The sequence below is a fragment of the Diceros bicornis genome, chromosome 5, assembly GCF_020826845.1.
Source record: "Diceros bicornis minor isolate mBicDic1 chromosome 5, mDicBic1.mat.cur, whole genome shotgun sequence".
Lineage (NCBI taxonomy): Eukaryota > Metazoa > Chordata > Mammalia > Perissodactyla > Rhinocerotidae > Diceros > Diceros bicornis.
Genome location: NC_080744.1, coordinates 60,617,832 through 60,636,889, shown reverse-complemented (window position 1 = coordinate 60,636,889; position 19,058 = coordinate 60,617,832). Strand labels below are relative to the sequence as shown.

The following is a 19,058-nucleotide window of genomic DNA, read 5'->3' as shown; positions in this document are numbered from 1 at the left end:
ATCTTTCCAAAGGTAAACTGAAAAAAAGTCACCCTCTCATATCCCAGTAAGTCCTTCCCCTGTCCAACCCCTACCTGGCCCCTCATCATTTCTAGCTCTGGGGGGCTCATAACACAGCCCCAGCCAGCTCTAGCCTCTCTCCATTCACCACCAGCTCCACGAGGGCAGGAACGTTGACTATCTGCCTCCCCACTGTAACCCCAGGGCTAGGACAATACTTGGCACACAGCAGGTGCTCCCAAACACTTGTGAATGAACAGATCTAAACTCACTGTGTACCAGCATCCACACTCAGAGCCACTGGTGCAGTCTTTCTAAGACCCAGTCCTCATAATGTCACAGGACACAAGACCTTTCTGAACCCCTAGGCAACTCCGTGTCTCCTACATATAGACTTTCAGAATGGAGGTGTCAGAAGTGGCCTTGGAAGGCATCTGGTTCCTCCCCTTCCTGGTGGAAATGAAAAGTCTAAGGCCTAGAGGGGTCCAGAGACCTGTTCAAGGTTTATACAGCCAACACCGGGTAAAGCTGGAACCAGAACTCAGATCTTCTGATGCCCAGACCTGTCCCCTTCCCAGCCACCCTGCCACCACATGAACCAACTGTTCACTCCCTCACCTAACGCTCACTGAGCACCACTCCGTGCCAGGCACCGTGCAGGTACCAGGGAGACAACAGTGAGCAAACTGAGCAAGTTCCCACTGTATGAAGCTGACATTTAGTGAGAGGAGACAGACAAAAACAAACCCACAAGCCAATGTGTAACAGCAGGTGGCCTGAAATGCCATGAAGAAAATAAAAATAACCAAACCAGAAAGAGCACAGAGAGTGAAGGGTGCTGCTGAGACAAGGCAGTGAGGGAAGGGCTCTGTGCGGAGATGGCCCTGGATCAACCACCTAGATGAAGTGAGGCAGTGAGTTGTGCGGCCTCCTGGAGAAGTATTTCAAGCACATGGGGAGAGTCTAAACTTCAGGAGGTCAGGAACTAGCTTTTCTTTTGTTTCTTTCCCAAGCCTAGTATTAAGACAGGCCCCGATAAACACTTCCAACCGAGGAGCCACTAGTCCTCATCTCCACAGTACCCGTGGCCCTTCTCACACAGAGACGTATGACCCCTGGAGATCAGTGCTCAGTGTGTGGAAAATGACACTGAGAACAGAACTGGGAAGAGCGAGGTGTGTGACAGTGCTTGCTGGGGCCCGGTGGGGAGAGCACGTGAAAGTTCCTCCAACCTGAGCCTCTCTCTTCACACTTCCCACTGAATGCCACAGCCTTTCATCCCTGTGCCTGGACCACGAAGGCCTGAGCTCCCTCACCTTCCCAATGCTCCCATGGCCTGTTTAGGAAGGACCTGTTAGGCCTTGTTTTAAAGCAAAAGTATGGCAGTGGCTAAAGAGACAAGAGATCTGTATTCAAACCCTGGCCCTGCTCCTGCCCCCTGCTCCACATGCGGCCTTGAGCAAGTCAGTTGGCTTCGCTAGTCTGAGGTTTGCCTATCAGGAAAGCGGTGACAACTGCAGCACTCGCAACCTTACCAGATGGAGACCAGAATGAATCTAATGAAGCATGGGCATTTAAATAGCACCCCATGTTAAGGAACACAAAGAATGATTCTTTCACAGGTTGCCCTCCAAGATGAGCAGCTCACAGAACCAGACACCCCCTCACTCCCCAACAAAGCAGCCACCTCCTCCAGGGCCTGGGGACTCCCTCCTCTGCTGGCTTAGACACTTCTCTCTGCTGCAGCTGCTGCTCAGGAGTGGCTGCACTGCCTCTGTAATAGTCCTTGTATCTGATTCCTATTCACATGGCAAGCAAGCCTCATTTTTTTCAAACTTATGTAACAATGCTTTCCTCCATCCCTGGCTGTCAGCTCCTGCTTCCCCCACCTGCCCCAGGGAACAACACTGCCTGGGAGGCTGCAGAGATCCATGGTGGATGGGGTCAGAGAGGAGCAGAGGGAAACCCTGGGGTGCTTCTCCCTGCTTGGACCACAACTGCCCTGGGAGCCAGATGCACCGCACATGGCCCCTCCTGGTCACCCGGAAAGCCTGACAAGAAGTTGCTTGGAGACCTGGGCACACTAAATCCCTCAACTGCAGAGCATGTGGCTGGAGCCACCAGGTCAGGACATGCTCTCCCCTGGCAGCTCCAGCCAAGTTGGGCTCTTCTCTGGGGACAGAAAAGAGGTACATGTCAAACAAGGCCAGAGAGAGACTGTTTCCTACAAGTCAGCATTCCGTATCTGCTTTCTGCACTCACCATCCCACCCTCCTCCCTTCCTGTCCCCAATATCTTCCTCCTCCACCCCATGCTGCATAGCAACCAACACTCCTCCAGCGGGACAGCCCCTGCACAGAGCCTGTAGTGGCTCCCGTCTGCCTTCGAGTACAGTCCAAGCCCCTTGGCCTGCCTTTCCAAACCCTCCACTGTCCCTTCTTTCCAACTTCTTGCCCCAATGCTTCTCCACGTTCACCTCCTCCAGGCTCAGGCTCACCTGCCTCTCTAACTGTGCTAGTCTTGTCCTGTTCCCCGCATCTAAAATTTCCTCCTTTCCCACCCACTCTCCCACCTCTACATCCAGGTGCCTAGTTTTTCCAAGTCCCCTTCCCAGCTTGGAATACTGCCCTGCTCCTGGATCCCTGGGAGGTTTAATCGAGCTTCCTCCCACATCTTTCCTAACAGCAACCTCAAACATCGTTCCATCGTTCCTCCTTTCTGAGGCCTTCTCCAGGCCTTGGGTTCTGCTTCTGACCCTCTAATATCAAGAGGGTGAAGCTGGGAGGAGGTCCAGCACCTGGTGGATGGCTGCATTCTGAAGGAAGCATCCACCACCCACTAGGTTCCCAGGCTGACAAGCTTCCATAGGAAATCTACAAGATGCTAAGGTTAGATACCCTGACCCTGCTCTGCCTATGCAACAATAAGGATGGGTAAACCTTCCTTCTTCAAAAATGAACAAGGAGGTTTTATGAATCATAAACTAAGTGGAAGAAAGCATTTTCTTCTCTGATATTTTCTGCCCCAGAAATAACTACTGTTCAAAGCCTCCTGATTTTCCCCCAAGAGCACATGATTTTAACTTCTGAGCATTTTCCACCCCTCTAAAAACAAGGAGTTTCAATTAAATAATTCAGCAAGTCATTTGTTTATTCTATAAACACTTACAGAGTCGCTGCAGTGAGCTATGAGTAAAAAGGACATAGTCCCTATCCCTGTCCTCAAGGCCATCACCACCAGGGGAGACAGAATCCAACAAATAACAAGAATGCGTGCACACGCGTATGATAGCAAGGGCAAAGAGAGAGACATGGTCAGGGCATTGCGGACTCACATATTCTAAGTTCTCCCAGCCTGCCCAGGTGGATGCCAGCCTGACAAGGCCCTATCAGGCAGATGAAGCAAGGTGAGTATCAGCCCTCAGCGTATTCCCTCTATGTTCGAGTACCTTCATTTTGTTTGGTTTAGGCTCATGTTACACGAAATTGCATTCCTTACTGGAAGGTGGAGGGGAAGGAAGGCATGATGGAAGGAGGTGGGACATGGAGGAATGGAAGGGCAGAGGAGCAGGAGAGAAAATGGGGAGCACAAGAAAAACAGAAGAAAGAGGTGAAGGGAAGAAATGAGGGCCCCAGAGAAGCAAGCTGAGTGACACTTGGAAACCAGACTCTGGCTTACTTGTAATAAAAGCTGAATCCAAAAGTGATATGATCGGGATAAATGAGAGAAGTTAGAGAAAGAAAAAACAAGGCAAATGAGATTTTTTTTTTTTTTTTTTTTTTTTGTGAGGAGATCAGCCCTGAGCTAACATCTGCCAATCCTCCTCTTTTTTTTTTTTGCTGAGGAAGACGGCCCTGGGCTAACATCGGTGCCCATCTTCCTCCACTTTATATGGGACGCCGCCACAGCATGGCTTACCAAGCAGTGCGTCGGTGCGCGCCCGGGATCCGAACCAGCAAACCCCGGGCCGCCGCAGCGGAGCGCGCGCACTTAACCGCTTGCGCCACCGGGCCGGCCCCAAATGAGACTTTTTAAATGGTGATTTTTAGGCTTCAAATGACCTCTTCTTAGCAACCCGGGTAGTGCCTTAATAACCCTTCTTTAAAGATGAAGAAACAGAAGGGAAAGGTAGCTGACCCTGATAAGTCAAACAACAGTCTCCAAAGAGCCACCTCCAGTTATCCATGGCCTCTGGGAGCTAATTAAGTTGCAAAGATAATTAAAATTCAGAGACAATCCCAAACCCTTCAATTAGCCATTACCTGTAACCTCTTTTTCCCATCCAACCTTCCCTAAGAGTATTGAAAAGAGGCTCCAGCTTTCTCCCCTCACTGACTTCCCCCAGCTAAGGAGACAGACTAGGCTGAAAGACTAGGAATGGGAGGATGGGGGGTAGGCAAGCCCAGCCAACCTACAGAGATGCCACAACAGCTCTGGAGCGAGGAGCATCTACTATGCCAGGCCTTTTAAGTATACTGTCTTCTTTAATCCTCACAGCAACGGTGTGAAGTAAGCATTATAAATCCCTGTGTCCAGATGAGAAACACAGAGGCCCAGAGTCAGGGAGTTATCTGTAAAGATTATACAGTGAGCTCATGGCAGAGGCTAGAGCAGAACTTACAGACTCTTAATTTCCAGAGGCTAGATAACCTGGGTCTCCATAACACAGCAACTGGCAAACCATAGTGAGTTATACTCCAAAGTTTCAGAAAAGCCATTATTAAGATGTGGGTGAAGGTGGTCAAAAGGTACAAACTTCCAGTTATAAGATAAATAAGTCCTGGGGATGTAAGGTACAGCATGGTGACTACAGTTAATAATACTGTATCGTATATTTGAAAGCTGCTAAGAGAGTAGATCTTATAAAGTTCTCATCATAAGAAAAAAAAATTGTAACTATGTATGGTGATGGATGTTAACTAAACTTATTGTGGTAATCATTTCCCAATATATGCATATATCAAATCATGATGCTGTACACCTAAAACTAATACAGTGTCATATGTCAATTATATCTCAATTAAAAAAAAGAGTTGTGGTTAGGAAAGGTTGTCACTCACATTACAGACGTAACAAGTTTTATCTGGGAACAGGATCTGACTTGGAGTAGGTTGAAATCCTTGAAATTTGGTTGTGAGAGAAAATAATTCTCTGCTCCAGTTTAGCGAGTGAGTGCTTCCTGCTCAGCTCCAGCGCATCCTCCTCCTTGACAAGTCTAACTGCAAGACCGCGCTGACCGCAGGAACTAGACGTTGTTTACCACCTCCTTCTGCCTAACAACTGAGTTCAGGGACCAGCCCAGTGGCAAAGTGGTTGTTCGCAGGCTCTGCTTTGGCAGCCCAGGGTTTACGGGTTCGGATCCCGGGCACAGACCAAAGCACCGCTCATCAATAGAGGAAGACTGGCACGGATGTTAGCTCAGGGCTAATCTTCCTCAGCAAAAAGAGGAAGATTAGCAACAGTTATTAGCTCAGGGCCAATCTTCCTCACCAAAACCCCCCCCCCAAAAAAAAAAAACTGAGTTCAAACAGAGAGCCTTCGGAGCACAAGTGCCACGTCCTAACAAGCAGCTATTTTTGTCTCTCTCCACTTCCGAGATTTTTGCAACCAAGTCCAGCAACTGCATTTTAATTTTTTTCTTCCCTCCCAAGATTCATTAGTTTTGAAATGCTTTCATTCTCTACCTTTGTGCACCATTCTCTGCAAATTCAGTGCTCATCTCCGACCCAAAAGGCACACAAATGCTGACAATTAAACATGAGATGATGTTGTGAGAGTTCAGGATTTGGTTTTCATTAGCACACACCATTCCAAGAAATGGTCAAAATTTTTAAAACAGTTTGTAACAAAAGCCATAGCAAAAGGTATAGGGATTGCACTAAAGAGAGAAAGAGAAAGAGGAAAGGAAAAAAGGGCAATAAAGGGAAAAGCTTATGGATCCTGGCTTCCCTGATCTCTCACTTCTAACGACCCCATAATACTACTTGGCAGAGCAGCCTCATTTTACAGATATGGAAATTAAGGCTCAAGTTGAAGTCCCTTGCCAAAGATCACAAAGTAAGCTTTCCATTAAAAGAACATGCCTTAAAGCAATGAATTTCCCCCTCCAGACTATCTGGGCTACTTCAGAGGACAAGCAGACATGCAATCTATCACAAAGCCAATCAACTACCTGCAGGCAGGAAAACAATGCTGGCTAACTTGGATACTTATCATCTGCTCTTTAAGAAAGGGAAATTAGGGCCGGCCCTGTGGCTCAGCGGTTAAGTGCTCGGGCTGACTGCTGGCAGCCCGGGTTCTGATCCTGGGTGGGCACTGACGCACCGCTTCTCCGGCCATGCTGGGGCCGCGTCCCACATACAGCAACTAGAAGGATGTGCAGCTATGACATACAACTATCTACTGGGGCTTTGGGAGAAATAAATAAAATTAAAAGAAAGGGAAATTAGCTAAAAACCTGTTTTAACCTGCTGAAGGCTAATTTTGCTCAGCAGGAGGAGAGAAAAAAAAAGACAATGGAAAAAGGAAAGGTAGAGATAGGCGGAAAATCTGTTCATTTTAAAACGGAGAGTGGGAGAGAATTTCTAGTAACATCACTACATTTATGGTGACCCAGGCTCCACCAAAGTAGGCATTACCATTTGTGTCTGGGTCACAGTCAGCATGATTCACCAGAAAAGTCTAGAAAGGAGGTCAAGAGGCCACTCATCATTCATTCCCGGCTTAGCTTCAGACAGGACCCTAAAGGAAAACACTTAGAAGAGTGTGTTTGCTGATTTAAGGACAAATGTAGGACAATGTAAGCCAAATGTCAGGGGCATTCCTTGTATGGTCTACTGAGAAGAACCCTCTCCCCACCACACACACTTCTTTGGGAGAAGTGCTCCTCCCTCACTCCAACCAACCACTTCAGGTAGAGACTGACAATCAGGGAACCTGACCCCTGGGCACAGGGCAGGCCCCTGACACAGACTGGGCCACTCATCTTTCCCACCCCGCAGGTCTGGGCACACGACCCTTATCAGTCCAATGAGAGTCCTTCCTCATTTTCTAACAGAAGCTGGGAAAAGCTCTTCCCTCCCTGATAATGAGACTAAAGCCAGAGGTGATGGTTCCCCTCCGGTAGAGATAGCTGGCCTGAGAGAATAAAGCCAATGTCGAAAGAGAAATGAGAGAGGGAGACAACTAACAGCATCTTCTATAAGTACCTCTTAATTGAAGTATAACAGCTAATGGCATTTGAGTCCCTAGACACAATCATCCCTCAGGCCAGCTGCATTCTTACCCTTCCTGGGGTTTGGTTAGCTAAGCCAAAAAAATATCTCCTTATTGTTTGAGCTATTCGTGTTCACTAACAAGAATCCTAATATCCACTGGTTCTTATCATCAATTTGCATCAAAAATTACACTATTAAGTAGGTGTATAGTGTGATGTGGAAATGGTACCACCAACTTTGGAGTCAGGCAGATCCAGTGTGAATCCTAGCTCCACCATTCACTGGCTATGTGACCCCGGCCAAGTTACAGATCACTCTAAGACTGTTTCCTTGGCGGTTAGGTGGAAATAGTAATTCCTGCTTGATGGAACCTTGCAGGTACTACATGCTCAATAAGTAGGAGGCCCTACATGTGAGAAGCACAGCATTTAGAGTTCAATGGCTCTTGAAGCTTTGGAGGGAAACTAAAAGCTAACATTTGTTTGAGAAAAAACACAAGTGATATAAAAAATCAGTCCTGCTTGGTCTGGCTCCTACCTATGTGCCCCCCCATCAGTGCTGTTCCCCAATTATTCCCTGCATGTTTCTGTCTCTGAATCGTTGCTCTTGCTAGTCTCCAATCCAGATGTCTTCTCTCTTCATATAGGACCTACCACCCTTCAAGTCTTTTCGTCTGTGGCAGGGGAAGCAGGGGAGAGAGGGCTGCCTAACTCAAAAGTGTCCCCTTAATTACCTCCCTTCACCTACAGGAGGGAGTCCCATCAACTATTTGTACTACGTAAGTTTTGCTGGGATACTAAGAGACTTGGGAATTGGGCTAAGAGGGTCGAGTTGAGTCTGGGCTGTGTCTGGGATGGACTTGATGCTCACTAGGAGCTGTGGGCAGGGGGCGTCTTCCTCCTGCCCCCTGGACAGAGAAGCAGAGAAAGCTGAGCTGCAGAGCATGCAGGACAAAGGAGCCCAAAGTGCAGAGATGCTGCCTGGGATCCCAGTGGCCCTCCATCCTCGTCCTCTCCCTTCCTGAACACTGGCTACATCTGGCCCTTGGCTTCCCCGAGGCCTCCTGGGTCCTTGTAAGGAAGTCCTCGGTTCTGTTTATGCTGACTCAAATTGGTTTCTGTTACTGGAAACAAAGAGTCCTCACTGAGACAAAGCCCAGCTCCCACCTCTTCTGTGAAGCCTCCCCTGACCGCTGTCTGCCCACAAGACTCCCTTCTCCTTGGAACCCTGGAGCTCTTACCATGTATGTTGCTTGTCATGTTAGTACATATGCCACCTTCTTTTAAATTTTTTCTCTGAAAAAATCCCAACATTCACAAAAGTAGAAGTAGTGTAACTATGTACCCATTACCTAGCTTCAACAATTATCTACTCATTGCCAATCTGATTTCACCCATTACCCTTCAGCTTTTTCTTTGCAGGGTGGGAGGGAGCAGAATATTTTAAGGTAAATGCCAGACTTTATGTCAATTCGCCCATAAACCTTTTATCTGACTTTTAAGGTATAAACTTGCTTTTCCAACTAGGACTAGAAGATTCTTAGGAGCTCAACTATTCCATACATAGTTATATGTTCAAGGGGCTTTTAAATGCTGCAACCTTGATGCCGTTACACAAATGCCACAAGTTTCCTCTGATCCTGAGGACAGTTCCAGAAGATGGAGAAGGAAGTGAGATTACCCCTAAATCAATGAGGAAGGTGAGGTTCAGAGATGATGAGGGACTCCAACAGGATCACTCAGGAAGCCAATGGCTGAGCTGGACAGAACCTTCCATAAGGTTCCATTGGCAGCCAGGATGCTAAAGGGAGAGGAAGGCAGTGGCTCTGGGCCACCAGGTGGGCATTAGCTTTCTGGGGACTCAGTGCCTGCCACAACCATCCAATGACAGCACTACAAACATTTCACAGGGCAGTAGGCACTTACCTACTTACCTCCAACGATAAACTTCAAAATGTGTTGTTTCCAATGGAAAAAGAAAGGTGCTATCAAGCCTAATGCTGGTTCGCACCCTCATGCTGAGATGTGCCACTAGACTCTACGTTGTCACTCTGTGGTTTTGGGCATCGTGAGCTGGGCTACATCTTGCTTGGACAGTGGTTAATAAAATCTGCCCCTTGTTTGGTCACCAGGTCACCAGACTTCCAAATCAAACCAGCTCTCCCGGGTCTGCAGTCCTCCTCAGGAAGTTATCTGTAACTGGGGAGAGTGGCAGTCTCAGCCCCAGGTTTCGCTTAGAAATGAGGCTCTCTAATGTGAGAAGGAGCAGCACACAGCTCTCCTGGGATCACCTCTCAGCCTGGGGTAACAGGCTTTTCCTAAAGGAACCAGGTACAGCCTTGGGCCTCAGGCTCCCTTCCACCACAACCCCCTTGGGAAGGGCCACAGGGCAAGTCTTCCTGCTTCCTTTCCCTCCCCATCTATCCACACCAGCACCTGGCCTTTGCTTTCCAGGGGCTTCCCAGAATAAACCCTGACCACCTCTCTCCCACCTGTCCCCTCCTCTCCCTTCTCTCGGTTATTATCTTGACTCAGACCCACACTGTCTCTTACTGGACCATGGCAACAGCCTCCTGACTGACTTCTCTCCCCTCTCAGCTCATCTCAGCCACAGCAGCCAGAGTCCTCTTCCTCAAAGGATAGCTCGCCTTGCTTCCCTGTGCAGGAGCATTCCTCCGCGCCCGACTGCCTATGATGAAATCCAGTTCCTGAGCATGCATGGCAAGTGAAGACCCGCCTCAGTTGCCTCAACTATTCCTAATCTAATTCCTACCACTCACCATCAGGAACCCTTTTTCTAAACAACTTGAATGACTTGCTATTTCCTATCAGGGCATATCTGTGTTTTCCTGCCTCTGCAGCATGATTCACATGTTTCCCTCTACTGGAATTCCTTTCCCTGACATTGCCACCTGTGTAACTTCTCCCTAAGCTTCAAAGTTCAGCCCAAATACCACCTCCTCCACGATGCTTCCCTAAAGGGATCCGAGGAAGCACTCTCCTCCAACATCCCATCTGCCTCGCTTGAGGAGCTAAGAGACAAACTCATCTGGAGCCATAATCCATCACTGTGGCTCTAGCAGCTGAGGTAATTCTAGAGAGAACGTGACTCACATTTCTAACCAAGAGACCAGCATACTGGATTCCAGCTACTAATTACCCACTCTCTGTTTGTCTCCATCTGTAAGGTGGGGCAGTCTAGACAGAGTCCAAAGGAATCAACTGTCCCTGCAAATTCACTGCCCCCTTGAGGCTGTCACCACACGGCTGGGGGATGAGACTGATGGGCAAAGGAAGCAGAAGTGCAGCCGGGACCACCTCCTAGACACCCTGGGCAACCTACAAATCGAGGTGCAGACGACACTCCCCTGCCACACACAGACAGGGACTGTGCTCGGGACAGAAACTTGTGTGCAACGAAGCCTGGCAGGCAGGAAAGTGCCTCGCAAGGGTCACAGAAGAAGCCACTCAGAAACTCATTACATGCTACGAACAGCTTGTAAAACAACAACAGAAGAAAAACAAACTTGAGCCATTCACATCTTGCCTACCAGTGCTAACGGCAAGTCTGACTAAAGCAAGAGGAAAACTCAGAGGTTGAAATCATGACTGTAGCTGAGGACCCAGCTCCTCCAGAGGCTGCTGCTAGGACACGTGCCAGGTGCTTTGGAGACCCCCAGCTGTCCCTGGGACTAGGATCCAAAAACACTCTCAAAGCCTCCACAGAAGCCTTACATCTCCTTCTGACCTGAGGGCTCCCTGTTTTTACAAAACTCTCGGGCTGGCGCCATGGCTTAGCAGTTAAGCACGCGCGCTCTGCTACTGGCAGCCCCGGTTCGGATCCCGGGCGCGCACCAACGCACCGCTTCTCCTGCCATGCTGAGGCCACGTCCCACATACAGCAACTAGAAGGATGTGCAGCTATGGCACACAACTATCTACTGGGGCTTTGGGGGAAAAATAAATAAATAAAATTATTAAAAAAAAAAAAAACTCTATCCTGGGCAATAAGGAATTCTTTTGGCATGCACTCCAAGTACGCTGGCCCCAAAGTATAAACTACTCCAGCTCTGAAGAAAGCCATCGTAGCTTTTTCCAATTACAGTCTGGCTCAAAAATCTAGGCTGGCTTTCTCAGTACACTGCAGGTCCAGGCTACTAATTCAATTCAATACTGGGAATAAAAATCAAGCAGGTTACACACCACTTCATCTGATAGAAGGAAAAGAAAAACAAGCTGAGGCAAAATTTAACACTGTTCATAGCATTTATTGATCTTCATCAGCCAGCAACTCGAAGGCAGAAATAATTTACCGGCTAAGTTGGATGAACTCCGTATTGATCGAAGTCACGTAATGCTTCTTCAGGGTCTCAATCGAAATAAGACCTTCGTAATTAGAGTGGGCCAAGAAGAAAGGCGGACTAGCAATGCAAATCACTGCTTTAAATGGCATGAAACAGAGCTGTATCCTAGGGCCGCCCACCTCCCACACTTTAACTCACAGCCTAACTACCTGGGTCAGCTTTGCATGAAGTGGACCTAGGACCTCCTGCCATAGTAAGTGGAAAGACTACATATAAACCTTTGTAGCTAATTCCTTCTAGAGCTCCAGGGTCAGGAAAAACCCTCTCTCCTACCTATGTCATCCATCATGTTTTCATCAAGAACTTAAAGCTGATAAACTTAAAGCTGAGTTTTATGCTTAAATTCTAAAGTTTCCTCAGTCTTCTTCCCCTTAACTCAGTGGTCAGGAAGCTTTTTCTGAAAAGGATTAGAGAACAATCTTTTTTTTTTTTTTTTTGCAGGAGAAGATTTGCCCTAAGCTAACGTCTGTTGCCAATCTTCCTCCTTTTTTTTTCCTTCCCCACCCTCAAAGCCCCAGTAGATAGTTGTGTATACTTGTAAGTTCTTCTGGTTCTTCTATGTAAGCCACTGCCACAGCATGGCTACTGACAGATAAGTGGTGTTGTTCTGTGCCCGGGAACTGAACCTGGGCCACCAAAGTGGAGTGTGCCAAATTTTACCAGTAGGCCATCAGGGCTGGCTCGAGAGCAAATACTTTAGGCTTTGAGGGCCACATGGTCTCTTTCACAAGCAACTATTCAACTTTGCCATTACAGCACAAAAGCAGCCATAGACAACACTTAAACAAATAAGCATGGCTGTGTTCCAGTAAAACTTCATTTATGGACACTGAAATTTGAATTTCACACAATTATCACGTCACAAAATTCTGAAAAACAATTCTTAGCTTGCAGGCCATACAAAACAGGCAGCAGACCAGATTTGGCCTGCAGGCCTCTGGTTTGCCCACTCCTGCCTTAAATGCTTAATTATTGTTTTGATCTGTGTTAGTAGTTTTTTGTCTTTCTGATCCAATGCTTAATAGTATTTATAGCGGAAAAACTTTTTTTTCCCTAATTTGCTTGCTTTCAGCATCCATTCCTCCTCCCCATCTTTTAGTAATAGAATCTCTCTTTTTCATTTGGGATAGGCTCCTCCCCCAACAGCAAGTGTTTCTGCTGGGGTGTCAACCAAGAAGGCCCATCCACTCTTCCATGGAGGTGGGCTTATACCAGGATGGCCAACCAGACTACTCTAGTCCCCAGAAGACAATGGATTGGTCCACGAGTGGGCAGGCACGCCAAGCAAAGCCAATCAGTAGTTCAAGTACTGATGTGGATGCTGGCAGGAGTGGGTGGAGCTCTTTCTCTGGGATAGGGAGCATGAAGGACTAGATGTATCTGGGGTTAGTGAGGTTCATGCTGCCCTCACGAGAATCTGACTGAAAAGGAATCCCACACAAGGAATAGTAAAGCCAAGAGGTAACCAGAGGCCTGAGACTGTCATTTCAACCCCATATTCATCCCTGCTCCCTGGTAACCCAAGCCAATACATCCTCTCTTTTGATTAAGTAATCCTGAGTTGGGTTTCTGACACAACCAAAGAATCCTGACTAGTTATATCACATCAGATTCTATTTGAAAGTTGGCAGGGTAGCGATTCATGTGTAAAACAATGACACTGGCTCTGTTCCACCATCATCAGAGTCACTTACAGATATGCCTCTTTTCCTGTTAGACTCTAAGCTTCTGGAAGAACAATTCATTTATGAGCCATCTTTACACCCTCTGTAGTGATTCATCCAATACCTTGCACTTGGTAGGTATTCTGTGATATTTTACAAATATGAATTACTTTTCTTGGATGGGGGAAGCGATAGTGAGGAGAAGGGCAAATAAACATGGAGGAACATGTACATGTACGTACCCATCCCTAGCCACCAGAATGTCACCCAGAGATTTCAGAGAAAACTTACATTACACTCCCAGAGGGGTCACAGATCTAACACCCACCCCCTGATCAATGGCACACAAACCACATAAACCAGGCTGAGCCACACAGATTGCTTTGCCCTTTGAACATCCAGGAGAAATAGAATGCAATGTCTGCACAACACCAGGGCAGATCACGCTGGACCGGTTCATCATGGATGAAATCCAGAAGAGCTGGCCAGAGCTTCAGACAGTAGGAAGACCAGCTGAGCTTGTCCTACCCCAGAAGGCCTGCTCCCTGATGGCAGAGACAAATCACTTCAGGAATGAGGGTGAGAACCTGCTTCTCTCTAGGTTCCATCCAGTGTGGACACATGAGAAATGCAGGAAAGCTGGCCACGTGCCCACCCAAGGCAGTGTACCTCACTAGGACCAAGACACACTCACCCAGTCAAAGAAGTATTATTGAAAAACTTTCAATAGGCAACTACCCAGCAGGAAAAACAGTACCTAAATAGCACCTGAAACAGTTGGTCTCCTCTCAAATACCATTATTGCACTTCCTCCCACTTAAAAAGTAATTTTAGGTCCAGGTATGCCTAGTTTTGTTATCACTGACATATTCTTTAAAAAAAATGTTTGAATCAAATTGATGTAATTTGCTTGCCTTTTTGAAGACTCTATGAGAACTTCTTATATTTGAAAGATCCTACAGTGCATGTTTTGAAAAAGCAAAGAATTGCCCGACAGGATAAATTGTGGTATAAGTTATTTTTGTACATTAGTCTTACTTAGAGAAAGGCACAACCAGAAATCACTTTCAACTTAATAATTTAAAATCCTAAGTGTCGTCTCTGCATGCTAGACTAGGTAACGGGGTGCCAACCTGCCCCCAACACTCAGCAAGAGGGGATGGTGTCCCTTGATACCTGCATGACTGTTGTGAGACTGTATGCTTCAGAGGCACTGACCCCAGACCCTTCTGGAGGTGACTGAGCCTGGGGTCCACCCCCCAGTGAGGCTAAGAAAGACCAAGTGACCCAGCAGCAGCACCCCTGTGGTAGCTGTGGACTCAAGGCAGCTGCTTTTCTGCTTGCATGACCCAGCTTCCCAGCCAGAGTAGCCCTAGTCTCTGCCCTACCAAAGTCTGTGGCTTCAATTTTTCAAAGGATTCTCTGAGCTTTCCCAGGATCCTTCTAATGAATAAGTTTTCAGAAGCTTAAACCACGTCAGGCTGGTTTCTGTTGCTGGTAATCAAAAAAACCTATACTAATTCATCTGCTAAGCAGCAGCTGATGTTTAAAAAAGTGTCTACTATGTGTCAAGCACTATTCTAGGTGCTTTGAAGGCACTATCTCAATTAATTCTCATAACCCTTTAGGTAGACTATATTTTCTCCATTTTCCTGAGGTTTGGAGAAGCTAAATAACTTGTCCAAGGTTACACAGTAAGTAGCACAGTCAGTATTCGAACTCTGAACTTTTATCACTTGTGATAGAGTGAAAAAACTGGCCATAAGATTTTGTAGCTCCTCCCAACAAGAGACTGTCTATCCCTCTACTTTTTGAATCTTGGTTTTACCACATGACTTGCTTTAGCCAATAGGACATTAACAAATGGGACATAAGCAGAGGCTTAAATGGTGCTTGACTACTAGAGTTACCCACTCTTGCTACTGAAACCCTAAGACCATCATAGGAAGCAGCAAGGGCTTTAGCCTCCCAGAGGGTGAGAGAAAACATGGGGAGGGGCGATAGCCCCGGCCAACCCACAGAACTGTACAAAGTAATAAACTCTTGTTGTTTTAAACTACTAAGTTTTGGGGTGGTTTAGTACACAGCAAAAGCTAATTGAAATAATCACTAAGGTATCACCATGCAAATCAATATCAAAAATAAGAATAAATAAAAATTTGAGGCAGAGAAAAAGTCTCTTTATTCTTCCCCATTTTTCCTCAAGGACAGAATGAAAAGAAACAGAGTTTAAATTTCATCAGGAAAGAATATATTTAGACCAGAGGAAGAAGTTACTGGCAGCAAGGAAGCCTAAAGACAGAGGCAGGGAGACTCTCTCTCTCTCTTTCTCACCCTAACTCAGGTTTCCAGGAATCATCCACTCATTGTGCTTCTTGCTCAGGAATCAAGTTGTGCAAGAGTGCCACTCCACAGGCCAGGACGCACAGCAAATTCTTTAAGGACCTCCCGAGAATACCCAAAAACAGCAGAAGTCTGAAAAGCTTAGTAGCCAGGCCAGGCCAGCCTGCACACACACTGTTCATTGGGGTAGAAGTCCTTCTAGTGACTGGCCCTCCTTGACTGGGCAAGTAGTGAACTCTCCACCAAAGACATCTGTCCGGGGACCCATCTGGCTCACAAAGCAGCTCTTGGTGCCAAAGAACAATAATTGGCAGAGCCAGAAAAGAAATTCCTGGGAAAGTGGGGGCAGCACTAGGCTGAAGGGGAAAGCAAGCTGGTTATTCCAGGAATGAGCTATAACTTTCCTCCCTTTAAAATGGAAATAAAGTTAGAGCTCTCCATCAAAAACACAGAGCATGGTACATAGAAGGCACATGGTGAGAAAAACACAGGACTAGATTAATGACTGTGTTAAGAGTAGGAGACACGGGTTCTTGGCCCAGTTTTCACTGTTGCTTCCTGTGTGTTCTGGCACAAGTTAATCACACATCCACTCATTTAACAAACCTTTAAGGAGGAGCTATTTTCTGCTATTATGTTAGCGACTGGGGATACAAAGATTAATTAGACATGTTTCCTGATTTGAAGACACTCACATACTAGTGAGAGAGACATATAGATGTGGTTTCCACATCTGTAAAATATACCTATTTCACAAGGTTGTTGTGAAGAATAAACAAGATAAGTAACAAGAAGCACATAATACGGCACTTGGTACATAACAGGTCCTCAAAAAACAATGATCATTTATTACAATAAGAAAAGGATGGACCTGCACCAAAGGAATATAGAGGCAGAGCACTTAATCCATTTTGGGAAGGGGCTGGTTCATGGGAAAGCTTCTCAGAAGAAGAAATGTCTGAGCTAAATAGTAACATTTTTACTATTAACAAACATTTATTAATGACTTATGAGGAAGGCATTCTCACAACCATATAAAATAAGTATGTAATTTGCAATTATTGCTCTTTGTCATGAATTATCCTCATTTTACAGATGAATAAATAACTCAAGCGAGTTTATACATCCTGCATGTAAGAGAGTTAGGATGTGAACTTTGGCTGATTCCCAAGCCTCAGTGCTCTACTTAAAAGGATGAACAGACTTAGTCTAGCAAAGGTATGAGTGTGAGGGGGTGGGATGGGGCCTGGGAAGTAAGTATTCCCAGGAAAGGCAGTAACAGGAGCAAAAGTGAGGAGCACACAAAGGTACAGTTCATAAAAGGAATTTAATCTCACTGGTTCTCAGTTTCCTCACATATTACATAAAGGAATAAGGAAGGCAATTTGCATTTGTTAGGCCCTTCTCTATGCAAAACATTTTGCCAGTTACTTTCCATACGTAATTTCATTAATCCTCACAGCAACCTAGGAGTAGAGAAGAGGATTCCATTTTATAGATGATGTAATGGCTTTACTCCACCAGACTGTTCCACAGCACTGACCTCATGGGTCCCTCTAGGTGAAACTATGTATGTCAATCACAGCCCTAGAACACAGCCCCATGCACAAGAAATGTTAATTCCTCCTCTCCTTTCAGCTACTCTTATTCTCTAGAAATTAATACACTAAAATATTCTAACATGCAACTCAGAGGACTTAAAGAACCACAGATTACGGTCCATAAACTACTGGAAAAGTGCTCCCCCCTCAAGGCGTACCATACCTCCTTAATGATACTTTCTTAAGTGTCAGTGGCAAGAGGACAAAACAGTAGCTAGTGCAGTTGAAAAGCAGAAGGCTTTCTATAGTTTTGTATTTTAAGTGTGTAGTTTGATGTGTCTCAAAAAATGTATACACCTGTGAACCTACCACCAAAATCAAGATTTAATATTTTGATTACCCCAGAAAGCTCCCTCATGCCCCTCTGAAGTTAATCCCCACTCCAGCTCCCAGACCCTTAGGCAACCACTGATCTACTCAGTTACTGTGGATTAATTCTGTCTGTCCTAGAATTTCATATTAATGGAATCATACAGTATGTATGTACTCTTTTGTGTAGGGCTTCCTTCACTCAGCATGTTTTTGAGATTCATCCAAGTTGTATGTATCAATAGTTCGTTCACTTTTATTGCTGAGTTGTATTCCATTGTTTGAATATACCAAAATTTGTTCACTCACTCATCTGGTGATAAATATTTTGGTTGTTTCTAGTTTGGGGCTATCACGAATAAAGACGCTATGAATATTTGTGTACAAGTCTTTGTATGCACAAATCTTTTCATTTCTTTTAGGTCACTACTGAGAAGTGGGGTTGATGGGCTGTATGGTTTAATTTTTTTTCGTTTTTTTTTAATTATTATTTTTGTTTTTTGTGAGGAAGATCAGCCCTGAGCTAACATCCATGCCAATCCTCCTCTTTTTGCTGAGGAAGACCGGCCCTGAGCTAACATCTATTGCCAATCCTCCTCCATTTTTTTTCCCTTTTTCTCCCCAAAGCCCCAGTAGATAGTTGTATGTCATAGTTGCACATCCTTCTAGTTGCTGTATGTGGGTCGCCGCCTCAGCATGGCCGGACAAGCGGTGCGTCGGTGCACGCTCTGGATCCGAAGCCGGCCGCCAGCAGCAGAGCGCGGGCACTTAACCACTAAGCCACGGGGCCGGCCCCTGTATGGTTTAATTTTAAAAGAAACTAGCAAACTGTTTTCCAAAGTGGTTGTCCCTTTCCCTGGCTGCTTTTAAGAATCTTTCTCTATCACTGGTTTTTAGCAACTTGATTATTTTTTTGCATTTTGGTTTTTTACAGCTTTGTTGTTGTATAATTTTTATACAATAAACTCCATATACTTAAAGTATATCATTTGATGAATATATATGACCATCACCACAATCAAGATTATAAACCTATCTATCACCCCCAAAAGTTTCCTTGTGCTCCTTTGTAATTCTTCTCTCCCTCCCCTTCCTTCATTCTCCAGGTAACCACTGATTTGCATTTTGTCACTACAGATTAGTTTGCAATTTCTAGAATTATAGAAATGGAATCACAAAATATGTGCTCTTTTTTGTCTGACTCTTTCACTCAGCATCACTCTTTTAAGATTCATCCATATTGTTGCATGCATCAATGGTTTGTTCTTTTTATTGCTAAGCAGTATCCTACTGTACGGACATACCACAATTTGTTTATCCATTCAACTGTTGATAGACATTTGGGTTGTTTCTAGTTTTTGGCTGTTAACAAATAAAACTACTATGAACGTTCATGTACAAGGGCTGGAATGGACATATGCTTTCATTCCTTTAGAGAAAATCCTAGGAGTGAAATGGCTGAATGTATAATAGGTACACGCTTGATGGTTTATGAAACTGACAAGCTGTTTTCCACATAGTGGTACCATTTTACATTTCTATCAGCAGTGTCTGAGAGTTC

General features: G+C 45.6%; 2 protein-coding genes across 2 annotated transcripts in view; one reads left to right on the top strand and one right to left on the bottom strand.

Moving 5' to 3' along the window:
• The window catches only part of TIPIN (TIMELESS interacting protein), a 246,128-nt gene that overhangs the window by 144,616 nt on the left and 82,454 nt on the right, over positions 1 to 19,058 (top strand). The gene's annotated exons all lie outside the window — the stretch shown is intronic.
• Positions 1 to 19,058, bottom strand: part of MAP2K1 (mitogen-activated protein kinase kinase 1) — a 78,399-nt gene that overhangs the window by 11,299 nt on the left and 48,042 nt on the right. The gene's annotated exons all lie outside the window — the stretch shown is intronic.